The sequence below is a fragment of the Ascaphus truei genome, chromosome 15 (assembly GCF_040206685.1).
Source record: "Ascaphus truei isolate aAscTru1 chromosome 15, aAscTru1.hap1, whole genome shotgun sequence".
Taxonomy (NCBI): domain Eukaryota; kingdom Metazoa; phylum Chordata; class Amphibia; order Anura; family Ascaphidae; genus Ascaphus; species Ascaphus truei.
The window spans coordinates 54,303,695-54,319,298 of NC_134497.1; the positions used below are offsets into that span (position 1 = coordinate 54,303,695).

Sequence of the window (15,604 nt, forward strand, 5' to 3'; positions counted from 1 at the left end):
AACCCTAATGAATTTCAAATCTATCACCTTAACCCCTCGGCCATGACTACATAGCTGATACCACCAAATTCTGTCAAACAGGTGGCTCTTGAACGGATATGGGTAACACTCACTTTTGAATGATGACAAATATGAACTATCAATATGTGGACTATGGCAAAAGTATCAACAAAAAAAACATGTCAAGGAAAGAGGTATTCAATATTGTTAATTGACAAAACAAAGCAATACCAGGAGTGGGGTTTGAACCCACGCAGACATATGTCCATTGGATCTTAAGTCCAACACCTTAACCACTCGGCCATCCTGGTGGTGACATATAAATTTTGTCATCTGGATAAAATGGACTTCAGCAATGTACAGTATGTCCTTAAAAGTCATATATGAAGAATGAGAACAACATAGCTAAGTGACTGTGCTTTCTGCAGCCTTTTCACCTGTTCCTGGAAATGCTAGAGTTTTTTTGCAGCAAGATTATGCTGAACAGGGTTACATATTTACTTTTTGTAAAAGAGTGATCCCATATCATAAATGGAGTCAAAATGTCTAGCTTTCTTCTACTCAGTCAGGGGAAGTGCATTATACATTTATTACAATTTGCGCCTCCTAACCCATCTTTTAATCTTATTGATTATTATAGATAGTTTTCCTTCATGGAGCATTTCACGGTGAGTTATCTTATAAAGTTGGGATATTTTTCAAGGCCATGGTTGATTTCCAATGAATAATGTATGACATTGAATGTGAAAGTCTAGTCAATAATATACATATTGTTAGTCTTTTTAGATCGATTGAATGTTATAACACTGCACTAGAATTATGATTTCCCTAAGTACTGATTAGTTCCACTTTCCAAGCCTACTCTCCCTAACCATATATATATATCAAACATACAGGATGTATTTTCCTGTATGAGATGGGCGGGGATAGCTACATACAGTATTTTGTCCACAGCCACTAAGAGAGCCACCAAAGGTCAGTACATAGCAGTAACTGAAGAAGTTGTTACGTATAGACAGAAAGATGACATTTTCCTTTGACATAATATTGCTGCCTGTATAAATCTAAGTTATGCAAATATACAATGTATTCCAGTACTAATATCTTATTGTTTAGCCAAATGTCACGGGAGCCCAGCACTTTTAACACATTTTATACCTTTCTGGGATCATTCAATAGGCAAAACAAGATAGGTGAATAAAATGGGGTTTATTTGAGTGAAACTCGCGGACAACAATTTATAACCAAAATACAGAAGAAATACACACTTACTAGGGGTCTGGGGTCGAAAACTAGCCTCAAATACGTGCAGAGCGCCTGCTTTGAAAGGCTTACCCTGACTGGGAAATCCTCCCTGGATTCTTGGTACTCTTTTCAGGTAGAATACCCAACCGTGACTGCTACCTTCTATTTTCAGAACTTGGTCCCAACTTCTGACTTAGGGGCCTATGCATAGAGCTCCGATAAATCAGTTATTTCCAGGTTTCCACCAAAAGTGCCTCTAGCTATTCAGGAAGCTGCGGTAACCTGGCGAAAATAATCAAATTCGCCTTTTTTTTTTGGCGTACAAAAAAATCCGCCAAACCTTTGACGAGAAGCCCTTTTTCACAGCGCATCGCCAGTTTCTCAAACTCGTGCGATTCTAGGGCGGAGGAGGCTCAAATCAGAGCAGTCTTTAAGTGTCCCATTTCACACCTTTCAACATTCAACAAAGGTTTTCCTGCCAGAACTCCAAATGGATAGACTGGCTGGCATTCCTGATGCAAATGTGGGGCTTCAGAAATGAGACCCCAGAGCTCTACTGCGCATGTCCCAACAAGCTGGGGGGCATGGATTAAAATGTGTTCCCAGGCTAGTGAGTGGCTGGAGGTAATTGAAAACCAATCACCTGTACTTATTGTGAAGGATAGGGCCACAAAAGGTATATAATCTGTGGTCAAGCCCTTATCCAGTGTTGTTCATGTCCTTCATGTGCTTCATGACCTGCCTGTCTTGCTGTGATGTCAGCTGAAAGATGGAAGAAATGGCCCAGTCTGTAATCCTGAAGGCTTTCTGTCCTAATCTTTAAGTAAGTGTCTATATTATGCTGTTATTTGTACATTTTGTGTGTTCACCTTTATCAAGGAATAAATTATCTTTTATCATATCTAAGTCTCGTCCCAGTTCAGACCCAGTTATAAATATATACCAACTGTTATATATATTTTTATGTGTGACTTATACAGCCTGCCATAATCTCACTGTGACAGGCTTGTATAATATCAGGCTTGTATAATTTGACTGCATGTATTGGGATGTGTACATTCTTTACTGTCTGCCAAAACTATATTGTTTAAATATAATGGGAATAATCAATGTTATAGTTCAACTGCTTATCACACTTCAGCACAAATAGCTTTTTGTTATGAAAAAGCATTTGTAATGTTTTATTGTAATCATTCACAAAAGCTAAGCAGGGCTTTCTAAACCTGTTGAAGAAAAAAACAACTTTGCTTGAATTTTACCGAAAATGGTAATTAATGTATGTAATAATTGTACTGTGACTTCCTGAAGTTTATAGAAAATTAAGACATTAATCAAATGTAAACTTTATGGAATCTTTTGTGAAACAGAATTATTCTCATTAAGAACAAATGTACTTCGTACTTTGATATTAAATTCAGAGACAGAACATTTTATATTAAAATCAGATTTAATGTTTTTGGGGCGTTCAATATGATCTTATAGGGGTTCTGTATGTTTTTGTCTTGCAGATTAAGAATATTGAATACCTAATTCTTGGACATGTTTATTTTGTTGATACTTTTGCCATAGTCTACATATTGATAGTTCCCACTAGATACCCAAGAGATCAATGTTGGTATCCCTCCACCCTTTGTATGTCAAAATTGATCAAAAAACATGATTTTTTGAGTGAGTTGCAAAGTTCAAATGTGTTGGAATATTTTATTCTATGCTTAAGACATTTAAAATATCTTTAATATTAACATCAAGCCTTGTTCCTTCATATTTACTTTAACTGTGTGTTACTCAAATATTCAATGTTGTTTTAGCATGTTATCCTGTAGCTTGCTATGTAATTGGCAAAAAAAAAAGAAGATTCTTTATTCCTCTTCTATGTTGTCATTTATGATTGCCCACTCTGATAAAGCATAAAGCATAAAGCATGTAAAACTGAAAGAAAAGATGGTCGTACATGCAAAACTTCTTTCAGCACTCTTGGTTTCTCCCACATACAAGATCCACTCGCCTATAGCAATAAGATAATTTATTAAATTGAAGACTGGTGAAATAGCATGGGGTTGTGCTACAGTGAGGATTAACTCTTAAGTGGGATTTATACTTGTTTGGATTTAAAAACAAAACGTAGAAAAACATCAACCGCGGGTGACGCCGTCATGAATGCAACATGAAAGCGGTATGAATGCGGGATGAACGTGGTGAAGTGCGGTGAAGTGCGTGGCATTCGGAAAAAAATCCCGAAAAAAGTTGGAGATGTTGGAGAATAAAAGGGGCTGCAGCTGTATAGCAAAAAGATAATTTATTAAATTGAAGACTCTGGTGAAATAGCATGGGGTTGTGCTACAGTGAGGATTAACTCTTAAAAGGGAGTTTGACTGAAAAAATGGTCATTAATGTACTGTAATAATTGTAACTCTCTGAAGTTTACAGAAAATTAACAAATTAATCAAATGTAAACTTTATGGAATCTTTTGTGAAACAGAATGATTCTCATTAAGAACAAATGTACTTTCTGCTAGTATATCTGCCATATAAATTATTTTTGGTAATCATTCAAATCTTCACCTGAATTAATGAAATGATTATGAAAACAATCACTTCATTGCTTTTAATTAAAGTTTAGCAAGAAGTACGAAAACCACATGTTCCTTTGTCCCTACACTATAATTAAGGGGGTTTTGTGTAAAAGACCAGACACTTGTTAATTCTTAATAATAATAAAAATGATAACTTTTTGGTGGACACTGCTTTGCCCTTGTTCTTCTTGCCCTAATTGCACTATGACTCTGCTCTTCTAATCTCTGACATCCAAGTTAGATCTTTTTCCCTTTACTCCTTTTAACCCCTTATCTTTTTTTTCTGCCTCAGATCTGTTTCATACTGTACATTGAATGTGGTTAACAAAATGTATTTCTCGTCATTGTTCGAGAACCCAATAGCAGCTTCATTTTACAAAGATATTGTTGTTTAAACAATGTGTACAAACAAGTCATGTATTTCTCTTTATGAAAATGATCTCAAGGTCAGTTGGTTCATATTGGTCATCATTCATAAGTGAGTTTCCCCGCGCAGGTTCAAATCCTGCTGACTACGTTGACTTTTTAAGTGGTAAAGTGTTATTAAAAACTTCACTGTACTTTTCATTTTGTTTGTATCTGCTTGGCAAAGCAATCTTTACTTACTGGAATATGTGGCACACTAAAGAAGAAAACACTCTGAATTCTTCAAACATTTCCCAAGTTATACATTTTAGGGTGCTGCTGGCTGTAAAACATTTAATAAAGGACTACATTTCAATAAATGCATTGTCTTATATTGATAAGTATCTCTATGCTGCAACATAGTGCTAAGAGGTCATTTGTGTGCAATACTTTGCACAACATATAATAGAGGAGAAACGGTTTACCCCTACAGAAATAACTTAATGTGACAAAGGATTGTGAGCACTTTAGCGTGAAAGTAAGGGATTTCTTCCACTTTATAATTACAGATAATATTTGACTTCTTCTTAATGACTGTGCTAAGTACAGCATATATTGAGATGTGTACATTCTTAACAGTCTGCCAAAACTATATTATTTAAATATATTGGGAATAATAAACTTTATAATTTAACTGCTTATCTCACTTCAGCACAAATAGCTTTTTGTTATAATATGCATTTGTAATGTTTTTTTATTATCATTCACAAAAGCTAAGCAGTGCTTTCTAAACCTGTTGAAGGAAAAAACAACTTAGCTTGAATTTGACTGAAAAAATGGTCATTAATGTACTGTAATAATTGTAACTCTCTGAAGTTTACAGAAAATTAACAAATTAATCAAATGTAAACTTTATGGAATCTTTTGTGAAACAGAATGATTCTCATTAAGAACAAATGTACTTTCTGCTAGTATATGTGCCATATAAATTATTTTTGGTAATCATTCAAATCTTCACCTGAATTAATGAAATGATTATGAAAACAATCACTTCATTGCTTTTAATTAAAGTTTAGCAAGAAGTACGAAAACCACATGTTCCTTTGTCCCTACACTATAATTAAGGGGGTTTTGTGTAAAAGACCAGACACTTGTTAATTCTTAATAATAATAAAAATGATAACTTTTTGGTGGAAACTGCTTTGCCCTTGTTCTTCTTGCCCTAATTGCACTATGACTCTGCTCTTCTAATCTCTGACATCCAAGTTAGATCTTTTTCCCTTTACTCCTTTTAACCCCTTATCTTTTTTTTCTGCCTCAGATCTGTTTCATACTGTACATTGAATGTGGTTAACAAAAAGTATTTCTCGTCATTGTTCGAGAACCCAATAGCAGCTTCATTTTACAAAGATAATGTTGTTTAAACAATGTGTACAAACAAGTCATGTATTTCTCTTTATGAAAATGATCTCAAGGTCAGTTGGTTCATATTGGTCATCATTCATAAGTGAGTGTTACCCCAATCCATTCAAGAGCCAACTGTGTGACAGAAATCAGAGTTGTCAGCTATGTAGTCATAGCCGAGTGGTTAAGGCGATGGATTTGAAATCCATTGGGGTTTCCCCACGCAGGTTCAAATCCTGCTGATTACGTTGACTTTTTAAGTGGAAAAGTGTTATTAAAAACTTCACTGTACTTTTCATTTTGTTTGTATCTGCTTGGCAAAGCAATCTTTACTTACTGGAATATGTGGCACACTAAAGAAGAAAACACTCTGAATTCTTCAAACATTTCCCAAGTTATACATTTATACATACTGTTGTGAAACAGAATGATTCTCATTAAGAACAAATGTACTTTCTGCTAGTATATCTGCCATATAAATTATTATTGGTAATCATTCAAATCTTCACCTGAATTAATGAAATGATTATGAAAACAATCACTTCATTGCTTTTAATTAAAGTTTAGCAAGAAGTACGAAAACCACATGTTCCTTTGTCCCTACACTATAATTAAGGGGGTTTTGTGTAAAAGACCAGACACTTGTTAATTCTTAATAATAATAAAAATGATAACTTTTTGGTGGAAACTGCTTTGCCCTTGTTCTTCTTGCCCTAATTGCACTATGACTCTGCTCTTCTAATCTCTGACATCCAAGTTAGATCTTTTTCCCTTTACTCCTTTTAACCCCTTATCTTTTTTTCTGCCTCAGATCTGTTTCATACTGTACATTGAATGTGGTTAACAAAATGTATTTCTCGTCATTGTTCGAGAACCCAATAGCAGCTTCATTTTACAAAGATAATGTTGTTTAAACAATGTGTACAAACAAGTCATGTATTTCTCTTTATGAAAATATTCTCAAGGTTATTTGGTTCATATTGGTCATCATTCAAAAGTGAGTGTTACCCATATCCACTCCAAAAGCCATCTGTGTGACTGAATTCAGTGCTACCAGCTATGTAGTCATGGCCGAGTGGTTAAGGCGATGGACTAGAAATCCATTGGGGTTTCCCCGCGCAGGTTCAAATCCTGCTGACTACGTTGACTTTTTCAGAGGTAAAGTGTTATTAACAACTTCACTGTACTTTTCATTTTGTTTGTATCTGCTTGGCAAAGCAATCTTTACTTACTGGAATATGTGGCACACTAAAGAAGAAAACACTCTGAATTCTTCAAACATTTCCCAAGTTATACATTTTAGGGTGCTGCTGGCTGTAAAACATTTAATAAAGGACTACATTTCAATAAATGCATTGTCTTATATTGATAAGTATCTCTATGCTGCAACATAGTGCTAAGAGGTCATTTGTGTGCAATACTTTGCACAACATGTAATAGAGGAGAAACGGTTTACCCCTACACAAATAACTTAATGTCACAAAGGATTGTGAGCACTTTAGTGTGAAAGTGAGGGATTTCTTCCACTTTATAATTACAGATAATATTTGACTTCTTCTTAATGACTGTGCTAAGTACAGCATATATTGAGATGTGTACATTCTTAACAGTCTGCCAAAACTATATTATTTAAATATATTGGGAATAATAAACTTTATAATTTAACTGCTTATCACACTTCAGCACAAATAGCTTTTTGTTATAATATGCATTTGTAATGTTTTTTTATTATCATTCACAAAAGCTAAGCAGTGCTTTCTAAACCTGTTGAAGGAAAAAACAACTTAGCTTGAATTTGACTGAAAAAATGGTCATTAATGTACTGTAATAATTGTAACTCTCTGAAATTTACAGAAAATTAACAAATTAATCAAATGTAAACTTTATGGAATCTTTTGTGAAACAGAATGATTCTCATTAAGAACAAATGTACTTTCTGCTAGTATATCTGCCATATAAATTATTTTTGGTAATCATTCAAATCTTCACCTGAATTAATGAAATGATTATGAAAACAATCACTTCATTGCTTTTAATTAAAGTTTAGCAAGAAGTACAAAAACCACATGTTCCTTTGTCCCTACACTATAATTAAGGGGGTTTTGTGTATAAGACCAGACACTTGTTAATTCTTAATAATAATAAAAATGATAACTTTTTGGTGGAAACTGCTTTGCCCTTGTTCTTCTTGCCCTAATTGCACTATGACTCTGCTCTTCTAATCTCTGACATCCAAGTTAGATCTTTTTCCCTTTACTCCTTTTAACCCCTTATCTTTTTTTTCTGCCTCAGATCTGTTTCATACTGTACATTGAATGTGGTTAACAAAATGTATTTCTCGTCATTGTTCGAGAACCCAATAGCAGCTTCATTTTACAAAGATAATGTTGTTTAAACAATGTGTACAAACAAGTCATGTATTTCTCTTTATGAAAATGATCTCAAGGTCAGTTGGTTCATATTGGTCATCATTCATAAGTGAGTGTTACCCCAATCCGTTCAAGAGCCAACTGTGTGACAGAAATCAGAGTTGTCAGCTATGTAGTCATGGCCGAGTGGTTAAGGCGATGGATTCGAAATCCATTGGGGTTTCCCTGCGCAGGTTCAAATCCTGCTGACTACGTTGACTTTTTCAGTGGTAAAGTGTTATTAAAAACTTCACTGTACTTTTCATTTTGTTTGTATCTGCTTGGCAAAGCAATCTTTACTTACTGGAATATGTGGCACACTAAAGAAGAAAACACTCTGAATTCTTCAAACATTTCCCAAGTTATACATTTTAGGGTGCTGCTGGCTGTAAAACATTTAATAAAGGACTACATTTCAATAAATGCATTGTCTTATATTGATAAGTATCTCTATGCTGCAACATAGTGCTAAGAGGTCATTTGTGTGCAATACTTTGCACAACATATAATAGAGGAGAAACGGTTTACCCCTACAGAAATAACTTAATGTGACAAAGGATTGTGAGCACTTTAGCGTGAAAGTAAGGGATTTCTTCCACTTTATAATTACAGATAATATTTGACTTCTTCTTAATGACTGTGCTAAGTACAGCATATATTGAGATGTGTACATTCTTAACAGTCTGCCAAAACTATATTATTTAAATATATTGGGAATAATAAACTTTATAATTTAACTGCTTATCTCACTTCAGCACAAATAGCTTTTTGTTATAATATGCATTTGTAATGTTTTTTTATTATCATTCACAAAAGCTAAGCAGTGCTTTCTAAACCTGTTGAAGGAAAAAACAACTTAGCTTGAATTTGACTGAAAAAATGGTCATTAATGTACTGTAATAATTGTAACTCTCTGAAGTTTACAGAAAATTAACAAATTAATCAAATGTAAACTTTATGGAATCTTTTGTGAAACAGAATGATTCTCATTAAGAACAAATGTACTTTCTGCTAGTATATGTGCCATATAAATTATTTTTGGTAATCATTCAAATCTTCACCTGAATTAATGAAATGATTATGAAAACAATCACTTCATTGCTTTTAATTAAAGTTTAGCAAGAAGTACGAAAACCACATGTTCCTTTGTCCCTACACTATAATTAAGGGGGTTTTGTGTAAAAGACCAGACACTTGTTAATTCTTAATAATAATAAAAATGATAACTTTTTGGTGGAAACTGCTTTGCCCTTGTTCTTCTTGCCCTAATTGCACTATGACTCTGCTCTTCTAATCTCTGACATCCAAGTTAGATCTTTTTCCCTTTACTCCTTTTAACCCCTTATCTTTTTTTTCTGCCTCAGATCTGTTTCATACTGTACATTGAATGTGGTTAACAAAAAGTATTTCTCGTCATTGTTCGAGAACCCAATAGCAGCTTCATTTTACAAAGATAATGTTGTTTAAACAATGTGTACAAACAAGTCATGTATTTCTCTTTATGAAAATGATCTCAAGGTCAGTTGGTTCATATTGGTCATCATTCATAAGTGAGTGTTACCCCAATCCATTCAAGAGCCAACTGTGTGACAGAAATCAGAGTTGTCAGCTATGTAGTCATAGCCGAGTGGTTAAGGCGATGGATTTGAAATCCATTGGGGTTTCCCCACGCAGGTTCAAATCCTGCTGATTACGTTGACTTTTTAAGTGGAAAAGTGTTATTAAAAACTTCACTGTACTTTTCATTTTGTTTGTATCTGCTTGGCAAAGCAATCTTTACTTACTGGAATATGTGGCACACTAAAGAAGAAAACACTCTGAATTCTTCAAACATTTCCCAAGTTATACATTTATACATACTGTTGTGAAACAGAATGATTCTCATTAAGAACAAATGTACTTTCTGCTAGTATATCTGCCATATAAATTATTATTGGTAATCATTCAAATCTTCACCTGAATTAATGAAATGATTATGAAAACAATCACTTCATTGCTTTTAATTAAAGTTTAGCAAGAAGTACGAAAACCACATGTTCCTTTGTCCCTACACTATAATTAAGGGGGTTTTGTGTAAAAGACCAGACACTTGTTAATTCTTAATAATAATAAAAATGATAACTTTTTGGTGGAAACTGCTTTGCCCTTGTTCTTCTTGCCCTAATTGCACTATGACTCTGCTCTTCTAATCTCTGACATCCAAGTTAGATCTTTTTCCCTTTACTCCTTTTAACCCCTTATCTTTTTTTCTGCCTCAGATCTGTTTCATACTGTACATTGAATGTGGTTAACAAAATGTATTTCTCGTCATTGTTCGAGAACCCAATAGCAGCTTCATTTTACAAAGATAATGTTGTTTAAACAATGTGTACAAACAAGTCATGTATTTCTCTTTATGAAAATATTCTCAAGGTTATTTGGTTCATATTGGTCATCATTCAAAAGTGAGTGTTACCCATATCCACTCAAAAGCCATCTGTGTGACTGAATTCAGTGCTACCAGCTATGTAGTCATGGCCGAGTGGTTAAGGCGATGGACTAGAAATCCATTGGGGTTTCCCCGCGCAGGTTCAAATCCTGCTGACTACGTTGACTTTTTCAGAGGTAAAGTGTTATTAACAACTTCACTGTACTTTTCATTTTGTTTGTATCTGCTTGGCAAAGCAATCTTTACTTACTGGAATATGTGGCACACTAAAGAAGAAAACACTCTGAATTCTTCAAACATTTCCCAAGTTATACATTTTAGGGTGCTGCTGGCTGTAAAACATTTAATAAAGGACTACATTTCAATAAATGCATTGTCTTATATTGATAAGTATCTCTATGCTGCAACATAGTGCTAAGAGGTCATTTGTGTGCAATACTTTGCACAACATGTAATAGAGGAGAAACGGTTTACCCCTACACAAATAACTTAATGTCACAAAGGATTGTGAGCACTTTAGTGTGAAAGTGAGGGATTTCTTCCACTTTATAATTACAGATAATATTTGACTTCTTCTTAATGACTGTGCTAAGTACAGCATATATTGAGATGTGTACATTCTTAACAGTCTGCCAAAACTATATTATTTAAATATATTGGGAATAATAAACTTTATAATTTAACTGCTTATCACACTTCAGCACAAATAGCTTTTTGTTATAATATGCATTTGTAATGTTTTTTTATTATCATTCACAAAAGCTAAGCAGTGCTTTCTAAACCTGTTGAAGGAAAAAACAACTTAGCTTGAATTTGACTGAAAAAATGGTCATTAATGTACTGTAATAATTGTAACTCTCTGAAATTTACAGAAAATTAACAAATTAATCAAATGTAAACTTTATGGAATCTTTTGTGAAACAGAATGATTCTCATTAAGAACAAATGTACTTTCTGCTAGTATATCTGCCATATAAATTATTTTTGGTAATCATTCAAATCTTCACCTGAATTAATGAAATGATTATGAAAACAATCACTTCATTGCTTTTAATTAAAGTTTAGCAAGAAGTACAAAAACCACATGTTCCTTTGTCCCTACACTATAATTAAGGGGGTTTTGTGTATAAGACCAGACACTTGTTAATTCTTAATAATAATAAAAATGATAACTTTTTGGTGGAAACTGCTTTGCCCTTGTTCTTCTTGCCCTAATTGCACTATGACTCTGCTCTTCTAATCTCTGACATCCAAGTTAGATCTTTTTCCCTTTACTCCTTTTAACCCCTTATCTTTTTTTTCTGCCTCAGATCTGTTTCATACTGTACATTGAATGTGGTTAACAAAATGTATTTCTCGTCATTGTTCGAGAACCCAATAGCAGCTTCATTTTACAAAGATAATGTTGTTTAAACAATGTGTACAAACAAGTCATGTATTTCTCTTTATGAAAATGATCTCAAGGTCAGTTGGTTCATATTGGTCATCATTCATAAGTGAGTGTTACCCCAATCCGTTCAAGAGCCAACTGTGTGACAGAAATCAGAGTTGTCAGCTATGTAGTCATGGCCGAGTGGTTAAGGCGATGGATTCGAAATCCATTGGGGTTTCCCTGCGCAGGTTCAAATCCTGCTGACTACGTTGACTTTTTCAGTGGTAAAGTGTTATTAAAAACTTCACTGTACTTTTCATTTTGTTTGTATCTGCTTGGCAAAGCAATCTTTACTTACTGGAATATGTGGCACACTAAAGAAGAAAACACTCTGAATTCTTCAAACATTTCCCAAGTTATACATTTTAGGGTGCTACTGGCTGTAAAACATTTAATAAAGGACTACATTTCAATAAATGCATTGTCTTATATTGATAAGTATCTCTATGCTGCAACATAGTGCTAAGAGGTCATTTGTGTGCAATACTTTGCACAACATGTAATAGAGGAGAAACGGTTTACCCCTACACAAATAACTTAATGTCACAAAGGATTGTGAGCACTTTAGTGTGAAAGTAAGGGATTTCTTCCACTTTATAATTACAGATAATATTTGACTTCTTCTTAATGACTGTGCTAAGTACAGCATATATTGAGATGTGTACATTCTTAACAGTCTGCCAAAACTATATTATTTAAATATATTGGGAATAATAAACTTTATAATTTAACTGCTTATCTCACTTCAGCACAAATAGCTTTTTGTTATAATATGCATTTGTAATGTTTTTTTATTATCATTCACAAAAGCTAAGCAGTGCTTTCTAAACCTGTTGAAGGAAAAAACAACTTAGCTTGAATTTGACTGAAAAAATGGTCATTAATGTACTGTAATAATTGTAACTCTCTGAAGTTTACAGAAAATTAACAAATTAATCAAATGTAAACTTTATGGAATCTTTTGTGAAACAGAATGATTCTCATTAAGAACAAATGTACTTTCTGCTAGTATATGTGCCATATAAATTATTTTTGGTAATCATTCAAATCTTCACCTGAATTAATGAAATGATTATGAAAACAATCACTTCATTGCTTTTAATTAAAGTTTAGCAAGAAGTACGAAAACCACATGTTCCTTTGTCCCTACACTATAATTAAGGGGGTTTTGTGTAAAAGACCAGACACTTGTTAATTCTTAATAATAATAAAAATGATAACTTTTTGGTGGAAACTGCTTTGCCCTTGTTCTTCTTGCCCTAATTGCACTATGACTCTGCTCTTCTAATCTCTGACATCCAAGTTAGATCTTTTTCCCTTTACTTCTTTTAACCCCTTATCTTTTTTTCTGCCTCAGATCTGTTTCATACTGTACATTGAATGTGGTTAACAAAATGTATTTCTCGTCATTGTTCGAGAACCCAATAGCAGCTTCATTTTACAAAGATAATGTTGTTTAAACAATGTGTACAAACAAGTCATGTATTTCTCTTTATGAAAATATTCTCAAGGTTATTTGGTTCATATTGGTCATCATTCAAAAGTGAGTGTTACCCATATCCACTCAAAAGCCATCTGTGTGACTGAATTCAGTGCTACCAGCTATGTAGTCATGGCCGAGTGGTTAAGGCGATGGACTAGAAATCCATTGGGGTTTCCCCGCGCAGGTTCAAATCCTGCTGACTACGTTGACTTTTTCAGAGGTAAAGTGTTATTAACAACTTCACTGTACTTTTCATTTTGTTTGTATCTGCTTGGCAAAGCAATCTTTACTTACTGGAATATGTGGCACACTAAAGAAGAAAACACTCTGAATTCTTCAAACATTTCCCAAGTTATACATTTTAGGGTGCTGCTGGCTGTAAAACATTTAATAAAGGACTACATTTCAATAAATGCATTGTCTTATATTGATAAGTATCTCTATGCTGCAACATAGTGCTAAGAGGTCATTTGTGTGCAATACTTCGCACAACATGTAATAGAGGAGAAACGGTTTACCCCTACACAAATAACTTAATGTCACAAAGGATTGTGAGCACTTTAGTGTGAAAGTGAGGGATTTCTTCCACTTTATAATTACAGATAATATTTGACTTCTTCTTAATGACTGTGCTAAGTACAGCATATATTGAGATGTGTACATTCTTAACAGTCTGCCAAAACTATATTATTTAAATATATTGGGAATAATAAACTTTATAATTTAACTGCTTATCACACTTCAGCACAAATAGCTTTTTGTTATAATATGCATTTGTAATGTTTTTTTATTATCATTCACAAAAGCTAAGCAGTGCTTTCTAAACCTGTTGAAGGAAAAAACAACTTAGCTTGAATTTGACTGAAAAAATGGTCATTAATGTACTGTAATAATTGTAACTCTCTGAAGTTTACAGAAAATTAACAAATTAATCAAATGTAAACTTTATGGAATCTTTTGTGAAACAGAATGATTCTCATTAAGAACAAATGTACTTTCTGCTAGTATATCTGCCATATAAATTATTTTTGGTAATCATTCAAATCTTCACCTGAATTAATGAAATGATTATGAAAACAATCACTTCATTGCTTTTAATTAAAGTTTAGCAAGAAGTACAAAAACCACATGTTCCTTTGTCCCTACACTATAATTAAGGGGGTTTTGTGTATAAGACCAGACACTTGTTAATTCTTAATAATAATAAAAATGATAACTTTTTGGTGGAAACTGCTTTGCCCTTGTTCTTCTTGCCCTAATTGCACTATGACTCTGCTCTTCTAATCTCTGACATCCAAGTTAGATCTTTTTCCCTTTACTCCTTTTAACCCCTTATCTTTTTTTTCTGCCTCAGATCTGTTTCATACTGTACATTGAATGTGGTTAACAAAATGTATTTCTCGTCATTGTTCGAGAACCCAATAGCAGCTTCATTTTACAAAGATAATGTTGTTTAAACAATGTGTACAAACAAGTCATGTATTTCTCTTTATGAAAATGATCTCAAGGTCAGTTGGTTCATATTGGTCATCATTCATAAGTGAGTGTTACCCCAATCCGTTCAAGAGCCAACTGTGTGACAGAAATCAGAGTTGTCAGCTATGTAGTCATGGCCGAGTGGTTAAGGCGATGGATTCGAAATCCATTGGGGTTTCCCTGCGCAGGTTCAAATCCTGCTGACTACGTTGACTTTTTCAGTGGTAAAGTGTTATTAAAAACTTCACTGTACTTTTCATTTTGTTTGTATCTGCTTGGCAAAGCAATCTTTACTTACTGGAATATGTGGCACACTAAAGAAGAAAACACTCTGAATTCTTCAAACATTTCCCAAGTTATACATTTTAGGGTGCTGCTGGCTGTAAAACATTTAATAAAGGACTACATTTCAATAAATGCATTGTCTTATATTGATAAGTATCTCTATGCTGCAACATAGTGCTAAGAGGTCATTTGTGTGCAATACTTTGCACAACATGTAATAGAGGAGAAACGGTTTACCCCTACACAAATAACTTAATGTCACAAAGGATTGTGAGCACTTTAGTGTGAAAGTAAGGGATTTCTTCCACTTTATAATTACAGATAATATTTGACTTCTTCTTAATGACTGTGCTAAGTACAGCATATATTGAGATGTGTACATTCTTAACAGTCTGCCAAAACTATATTATTTAAATATATTGGGAATAATAAACTTTATAATTTAACTGCTTATCTCACTTCAGCACAAATAGCTTTTTGTTATAATATGCATTTGTAATGTTTTTTTATTATCATTCACAAAAG

The 15,604-nt window shown here is 33.6% G+C and overlaps 9 non-coding genes across 9 annotated transcripts; 8 read left to right on the forward strand and 1 right to left on the reverse strand.

Moving 5' to 3' along the window:
- Nucleotides 1–228: 228 nt before the first annotated feature.
- TRNAL-UAA (transfer RNA leucine (anticodon UAA)) lies at nucleotides 229–311 on the reverse strand. Its single transcript has one exon. It is a non-coding gene; the product is annotated as a tRNA-Leu (tRNA).
- A 5,422-nt stretch (nucleotides 312–5,733) lies between these two features.
- TRNAS-UGA (transfer RNA serine (anticodon UGA)) lies at nucleotides 5,734–5,815 on the forward strand. Its single transcript has one exon. It is a non-coding gene; the product is annotated as a tRNA-Ser (tRNA).
- Nucleotides 5,816–6,628: 813 nt separating this feature from the next.
- Nucleotides 6,629–6,710, forward strand: TRNAS-AGA (transfer RNA serine (anticodon AGA)). Its single transcript has one exon. It is a non-coding gene; the product is annotated as a tRNA-Ser (tRNA).
- Nucleotides 6,711–8,108: 1,398 nt separating this feature from the next.
- TRNAS-CGA (transfer RNA serine (anticodon CGA)) lies at nucleotides 8,109–8,190 on the forward strand. Its single transcript has one exon. It is a non-coding gene; the product is annotated as a tRNA-Ser (tRNA).
- A 1,398-nt stretch (nucleotides 8,191–9,588) lies between these two features.
- TRNAS-UGA (transfer RNA serine (anticodon UGA)) lies at nucleotides 9,589–9,670 on the forward strand. The gene has a single exon. It is a non-coding gene; the product is annotated as a tRNA-Ser (tRNA).
- An 812-nt stretch (nucleotides 9,671–10,482) lies between these two features.
- Nucleotides 10,483–10,564, forward strand: TRNAS-AGA (transfer RNA serine (anticodon AGA)). Its single transcript has one exon. It is a non-coding gene; the product is annotated as a tRNA-Ser (tRNA).
- A 1,398-nt stretch (nucleotides 10,565–11,962) lies between these two features.
- Nucleotides 11,963–12,044, forward strand: TRNAS-CGA (transfer RNA serine (anticodon CGA)). Its single transcript has one exon. It is a non-coding gene; the product is annotated as a tRNA-Ser (tRNA).
- A 1,397-nt stretch (nucleotides 12,045–13,441) lies between these two features.
- On the forward strand, nucleotides 13,442–13,523 carry TRNAS-AGA (transfer RNA serine (anticodon AGA)). Its single transcript has one exon. It is a non-coding gene; the product is annotated as a tRNA-Ser (tRNA).
- A 1,398-nt stretch (nucleotides 13,524–14,921) lies between these two features.
- Nucleotides 14,922–15,003, forward strand: TRNAS-CGA (transfer RNA serine (anticodon CGA)). The gene has a single exon. It is a non-coding gene; the product is annotated as a tRNA-Ser (tRNA).
- The last annotated feature ends 601 nt before the right edge of the window (nucleotides 15,004–15,604 follow it).